At 45.5% G+C, this 6,065-nt stretch overlaps 1 long non-coding RNA gene across 1 annotated transcript; it reads right to left on the bottom strand.

Annotated features, from left to right (window-relative positions):
• Nucleotides 1-39: 39 nt before the first annotated feature.
• LOC134983251 (uncharacterized) lies at nt 40-4,516 on the bottom strand. Its single transcript, XR_010191615.1, has 3 exons — nt 3,343-4,516; nt 1,393-1,584; nt 40-148 (listed from the first exon to the last, which is right to left on the bottom strand). It is a non-coding gene; the product is annotated as an uncharacterized LOC134983251 (long non-coding RNA).
• Between the last annotated feature and the right edge of the window lie 1,549 nt (nt 4,517-6,065).

Here is a 6,065-nt window from a genome sequence, read left to right as displayed (position 1 = left end):
GATGATGTGTGTATATAGGGGCCCCCATACCTGCTCTCCCCTGTACAATAGATGACAGTCTCCTCTTACCCAGTGATGTGAGGGGCCGGTGATTCTCCATCATCACGTCCTTGTACAGACCCCTGTGTTCCTCTATATACTCCCCCTCCTGCATGGAGACAGACAGTGACATCCTGATACCTTATAGGAACCTGACACACACAGTGATACAGTCATCACCCAGACACGTCCCCCGGTGTTACTGTATAATGTCCCATTCCCAGCAGTCACCTCTCCAGTCATCACCCAGACACATCCCCTGGTGTTACTGTATAATGCCCCATTCCCAGCAGTTACCTCTCCAGTCATCACCCAGACACGTCCCCTGGTGTTACTGTATAATGTCCCATTCCCAGCAGTCACCTCTCCAGTCATCACCCAGACACATCCCCTGGTGTTACTGTATAATGTCCCATTCCCAGCAGTCACCTCTCCAGTCATTACCCAGACACATTCCCTGGTGTTATTGTATAATGCCCCATTCCCAGCAGTCACCTCTCCAGTCATCACCCAGACACATCCCCTGGTGTTATTGTATAATGTCCCATTCCCAGCAGTCACCTCTCCAGTCATCACCCAGACACGTCCCCTTGTGTTACTGTATAAAGTCCCATTCCAAGCAGTCACCTCTCCAGTCATCACCCAGACACATCCCCTGGTGTTACTGTATAATACCCCATTCCCACCAGTCACCTCTCCAATCACCACCCAGACACATCCCCTGGTGTTACTGTATAATGTCCCATTCCCAGCAGTCATCTCTCCAGTCATCACCCAGACACATCACCTGGTGTTACTGTATAATGCCCCATTCCCAGAAGTCACCTCTCCAGTCATCATCCATACACGTCCCCTGGTGTTACTGTATAATGCCCCATTCCCAGCAGTCACCTCTCCAGTCATCACCCAGACACATCCCCTGGTGTTACTGTATAATGTCCCATTCCCAGCAGGCACCTCTCCAGTCATCACCCAGACACATACCAGGGTGTTACTGTATAATGCCCCATTCCCAGCAGTCACCTCTCCAGTCATCACCCAGACACGTCCCCTGGTGTTACTGTATAATGTCCCATTCCCAGCAGTCACCTCTCCAGTCATCACCCATACACATCCACTGGTGTTACTGTATAATGCCCCATTCCAAGCAGTTACCTCTCCAGGCATCACCCAGACACATCCCCCGATGTTACTGTATAATGTTACATTCCCAGCAGTCACCTCTCCAGTCATCACCCAGACACGTCCCCTGGTGTTACTGTATAATGCCCCTTTCCCAGCAGTCACCTCTCCAGTCATCACCCAGACACGTCCCCCGTTGTTACTGTATAATGCCCCATTCCCAGCAGTCACCTCTCCAGTCAGCAGCTGAATGATCTTGTTGGTGAGTTCCAGGATCTTCTTGTCATTGTGTCTCTCATGTGTCAGTGAGTGAGGTGGAGGCACCGTGATTGGGCTCTGGGTTCTTCTCAGTCCTCCTGATACATGGGGATGGCTGCTGGGTGTCTCACACCCATTGGATGTCTTCTTCACGATTGTGTAATCCTGTGTAAAGGTGGAGACATCAAATATCAATATATACACTCCCAGATCCCCTCACCTCCCCAGTCATGTCCCTGTATTATTACTATAGATATAAGTGACGTCACTATGAAGCTCCAAGATCCCTTAACCTCCTCAGTCGTGTCCCTGTATTATTACTATAGATATAAGTGATGTCACTGTGAGGCTCCAAGACCCCCTCACCTGCCCAGTCACATTACTGTATCATTAATATAGATATAAGTGACCTCACTATGACGCTCCGATTCCCTCACCTCCCCAGTCATGTCCTTGTATAATTACTTTAGATATAAGTGATGTCACTGTGAGGCTCCAAGACCCCCTCACCTCCCCAGTCACATCACTGTATTATTACTATAGATGTAAGTGATGTCACTGTGATGATCCCAGATCAATTCACCTCCCCAGTCATGTCACTGAATTATTACTAAAGATATAAGTGATGTCACTGTGACACTCCCAGATTCACTCACTTCCCCAGTCATGTCCCTGTTTTATTACTATAGACAAAAGTAACATCACTGTGACGCTCCCAAACCCCTCACCTCCACAGTTATGTCCCTGTATTAATACTATAGATATATGTGACGTCAAAGTGATGCTCCCAGATCCCTTCACCTCCCCAGTCATGTCCTTGTATTATTACTATAGATATAAGTGATGTCACTGTGACACTCCCAGATCACCTCCCCTGTCATGTCCATGTGTTATTACTATAGATATGTGACATCACTGCGTCGCTACCAGATCCCCTTCCCTCCCCAGTCATGTCCCTGTATTTACTATAGATATGTGATGCCACTGTGACGATCCCAGATCCCCTTACCTCCCCAGTCATGCCCCTGTGTTATTGCTATAGATATGTGACATCACTGCGCCACTCCCAGATCCCCCCACCTCCGTTGTCAAGTCCCTGTATTTACTATAGATATAAGTTACTTATCAGTAACGCTTCAAAATCCTCTCACCTCCCCAGTCATGTCCCTGTATTATTACTATAGATGAGTGACGTCACTATGAAGCTCCAAGATTCCATCGCCTCCCAAGTCAAGTCCCTGTATTATTACTATAGATATACGTGATGTCACTGTGATGCTCCCAGATCCCCTCACCTCCCCAGTGACATCCCTGTATTATTACTATAGACATGTGACCTCACTGTGATGCTCTGATTCCCTCACCTCCCCAGTCATATCCCTGTATTATGACTATAGATATTAGAGATGTCACAGTGACGCACTCAGATCCCCTCACCTCCCCAGTCATGTCCCTATATTACTATAGATATAAGGTCACATTGATGCTTCCAGATCCTATCACCTCCCCAGTCATGTCCCTGTATAATTACTATAGATATAAGTGATGTCACGGTGACACTCCTAGATCCCCTCACCTCCCCAGTCATGTTCCTGTATTATTACTATAGATATAAGGTCACAGTGATGCTCCCAGATCTCCTCACCTCCCCAGTCATGTCCCTGTATTATTACTATAGATATAAGGCCACAGTGATGCTCCCAGATCCCCTCACCTTCCCAGTCATGTCCCTGTATTATCACTATAGATATAAGGTCACTGTGACGCTCCCATATCCCTTCACCTCCCCAGTCATGTCCTTGTATTATTACTATAGATATAAGTAGTCACAGTGATCCTCCCAGATCCCCTCACCTCCCCAGTCATATCCCTGTATTATTACTATAGATATAAGGTCAATGTGATGCTCCCAGATCCACTCACCTCCCCAGTCAGCAGGTAGATGATCTCCAGGGTGATATTTATTATCCTCTCAGTCCTGTGACTCCTGTCCTTGTCCATCCTCGGTGAATCAGAGAGAATACAGAACGTGTGATGTGTAATAAAGTGTCCGTTCCCCACAGCTGGAGTTCCTTGGAATAAATATAATACATAAAACATATTGCACATGTAACATAGTAAATATGGAATAGAGTGGTCATTAAGTCTCCTATTTCCCCACAGCCATAGAGTCCTGGTCAGTGTCTGCGAGGTTCCTGTGACCCAGCCCCATAAGGCTGTACTGCATAGTGGGCCTGATCTAGAGTGTAGCGCTATTGTGGGTGGAGTCACAATGAGCTGATGTTCGGTACACCGCTCATGTGCACGACCCATACGGAGCATGTGCTCTATGTGTCCTGAGTTGTCAGACGAGTATGGCTGCAGCCATGAAGTGGTGTAAGGGTGAGAATTGGTTGTGAAGGGACAGGGTCTCCTGAGGGAAATTTCATGGCCTCATTCATGGAGCTGCAGCGTACAGTCTCCGTAACCTCAGAATTCACAGATCCAGCCGATGGTGTAGCAGAGGTGGCAGGAGACAGGCAAGGGGGTGGCAGAAGACCGGCAGGGGAAAAGTGGCAGGAGACAGGCATGGGAAAGGCTGCAGGAGACAGGCAAGGGAAAGGTTGCAGGCGACAGGCAGGGAAAAAGTTGCAGGTGACAGGCAGGGGAAAGGTTGCAGGAGACAGGCAGGTGGGCTGCAGGGTGGAGGTGGCAGGAGACAGGCAGGGAAAAGGCGGCAAGAGACAGGCAGGGCAAAGGCGGCAAGAGACAGGCAGGGGAAAGGCGGCAGGAGACAGCCAGGGGGAAGGTGGCAGACATTATTTGTTCTCAGGAGATTGCATAATTTCTTAATCATTTGTAATAAAAGTTACGTTTTATTTTTTGAGAATATCTCATTATTTCTTCACAAGAGTGCGCCCACAATGAAGTCTACTTTCTTTCTCTTGTCACTGTGGCACTCCCAGGTCCCCCTCACCTCCCCAATGATGTCCCTCTATTATTACTATAGATATTAATGATGTCACTGTGACATTCCCAGATCCCCTTACCTTCCCAGTCATGTCCCTTTATTACTATAGATATAAGTGATGCCACAGTGATGCTCCCAGATTCCCTCACCTGCCCAGTCATATCCCTGTATTATTACTATATATATATATATATATAAGTGATGTTAAAGTGACACTCCCAGACCCCCTCACCTCCCCAGTCATGTCCCAGTATTACTACAGATATAAGTGATGTCAAAGTGACGCTCCCAGATCCCCTCACCTCCGCAGTCATGTCCCTGTCTTATTTCTATATATATAAGTGACGTCAGAGTGACTATCCCAGACCTCATAACCTCCGCAGTCATGTCCCTGTATTATTTATATATATATATATATGTGACATCAGAGTGACTATCCCAGACCTTCTCACCTCCCTGTATTATTACTATAGATAAGTGATGTCACAGTGACACTTCCAGGAGTGTGATATACATTTGCTTCATACTGCTCTAATTATCATCAGTTACACATGCCAGGGATATTATGGTCCTTGCTTTAATATATCCTAGAATTTGAGCAATATTTTCAATCCCCACAATTACATATAATAAAATTAATAATAATAATAATAATAATAATAATAATAATAATAACGACACTAAAGGCTGCACCCCAGTATAAAAATAATAACATGTCTTTATTAACAGGACACCACAGGTTGCTCCTCCTGTATAATAATAATAATAATAATAATAATAATAGTAAAAGGACACCACAGGCTACTCCCCCTGTATTATAATATAGTGTTCACTCTAGGATATTTTTAGGGCAGGGTGCTGAGCAGTGAAGAGGGCACATTTTTGTTTTGAAGGGCACATTATTGATGTGACACTTTGCACACAAAGCATAGCGTATATGTTTATAGTTTTTGTACATACATTTTGCCTTTAGTAAATCATATACCTATACATACATACATACATATAAGACCCCTAACATCTATACTGAGAAACATACTGTATATGTCCAGTCTTCTATGTGTTATAAAACAGAAAAATTAAACAATGGGTTAAAATATATAGGAAAAAAATAAGTCTGTTCTACTCGGGAAATACTGTAAGCAGAACATGCTCACTGCTTTCCCTGTTCTTTTCCTCTTTATCAGTGTGCTGTGTTATTACAGTGCCTCCTCTGCCATCCAGTTCACTAAGGATAGAAATTGTGTTCCAATTTCAGAGGTGGGCAAGGAGTAGACGACAACATTGTAACCTGCACTCTGCCTGCTGCATTCTGTATACAAGGGGGCGATTTATGGTCCTGCAGGGTGCACCGAGACAGGGCAGGGGGCCGCACCCTGCTGAGACAGCCTAGAAGGAACACTATAATAACAGGACACCACAGGCTGCTCCATCTGTATAATAATAACAGGACACTGCAGGCTGCTCACCCTGTATAATAATAACAGGACACCACAGGCCGCTCACCCTGTATAATAATAACAGGACACCACAGGCTGCTCACCCTGTATAATAATAACAGGACACCACAGGCTGCTCACCCTGTATAATAATAACAGGACACCACAGGCTGCTCACCCTGTATAATAATAATAATTACAGGACACCACAGGCTGCTCACCCTGAATAATAATAATAATAATAATAATAATAATAA

Source organism: Pseudophryne corroboree (assembly GCF_028390025.1).
Source record: "Pseudophryne corroboree isolate aPseCor3 chromosome 3 unlocalized genomic scaffold, aPseCor3.hap2 SUPER_3_unloc_102, whole genome shotgun sequence".
NCBI classification, from domain to species: domain Eukaryota; kingdom Metazoa; phylum Chordata; class Amphibia; order Anura; family Myobatrachidae; genus Pseudophryne; species Pseudophryne corroboree.
This window is presented reverse-complemented; position numbering and strand designations above follow the sequence as displayed.